Source organism: Malus domestica, chromosome 11, assembly GCF_042453785.1.
Source record: "Malus domestica chromosome 11, GDT2T_hap1".
NCBI lineage: Eukaryota > Viridiplantae > Streptophyta > Magnoliopsida > Rosales > Rosaceae > Malus > Malus domestica.
Window position 1 is genome coordinate 36,738,732 of NC_091671.1, and position 1,547 is coordinate 36,740,278.

A 1,547-nucleotide genomic window follows, 5' to 3' on the forward strand; every position below is an offset into this window, starting at 1 on the left:
TCTATAAAAAAAAAAACAAAAAGAAAAAAAACGGCAGAAGGCCACTTGTGATGAGTACTTTAGTCATGGAATGCTGATCGAAGTGCTATTAAATTGTCACTTAGAATCATAACTCTTGGCTTATAGTATGAAAAAAAAAATACAGAACATTTGTATATTGCTTGCAAGCAATTAGGTTCTGTTAGTCAACTCCAGCAACTTGATTAGAAAGCATGTATATAAAGCTGCGCAATTACCATGTCCACATATCCTGATCAGGAAATTTCCCCTGCTTGGCTTAGTTGAAAATAGCAGATAAGTCAAGAGCGTATTTTAAATTACTGTTGGTTAATTATTTTAAATTTCACTAGCATATGGGTATACACAAAGTGTGTGAGAAAATTTTTTATTTTTGTTTTTGAAATAGAAGAGGGAGTGATAGAGAACGTGGGAGTGAGAATTTTTTTTATTATTTTTTTATTTTTTATAATTAGATATATGTTAGGATTACATGTAGGTGAGACTTTGAAAAAAAAAACAGCAAAATTTGGTTGTATGAAATTACATTTCTGCCCCATATTTCTTATTCATGTTCTATTTTAATTAGAGGGTTAAACTGGTAATTTTATAGGATTTTGATTGAAAATGAATGTTTTATTAATTAATAGAGATAATCAATATTAATTACCAGTGGGTGTACTTTAAATTATGCTTGATTAATTATTGTAAATTTCATAATCATAGAAAACTAATAGCTTATTATATATTGTTGTCAAAATCGTGAGTTCGGCTGTTGGAAAGGATTTTTAATGGGTAAATTACATTTTACCTCCTCAGATTTGGATGCAATTGCAACCTCATACAACATTTTAAAAACATTTTAATTTCATACATTTAGTTATCATTTCATTTCAATGTCATACAACCGTTAAAAATTCTGTTAAGTTAGCTGTTAAGTGATGATGTGGTAACAGTGGGTCTCCCATGTTTGCTTATGTGGTTAACAACTTCTGCCACATGGACAAACAATTAATATTTTATTTAAAAAATTACAAAAAAAACCCTTAAAAAATGGCTAAAAAAAAGGGATAACTTGATATAGATCCAATTTTGTGAGCCATTAGTAGGATTAGTCCACTTCATTGAAATAGGTTCAATAATTGAGATTCTACGTATGCTTATTTGTGGTTTGTACCATATTTACCCCTTAGGCTTACAAATTGTAGTAAATACACAAAATTTCTTAATTATGGGATTATTTGTGGTTTAACTAATCCCTTAATTGTAGGATTAGTTATAGCCATGTAATCACCTCAACCCCCAGTCCGTTTCATCCCTCCTTTTTTACTTCTTCCAAACAATTCCCTCTATCAATCTTCCTCTTTGTTGTCTCTTCTTTTCATGGGTGATATTTTTGTGTTCTTCCCTCCAAATTCGTTCCTTTAATGGAGGTATATTACATCATATTTATATTTCTATGTTCCTCCATGTAGGTTCCCAACATTTTTCTTCCAATACAATAGGTAGTTTATTTTTGTTTTGCAGGTAGATTATATCTGCTTTATAGG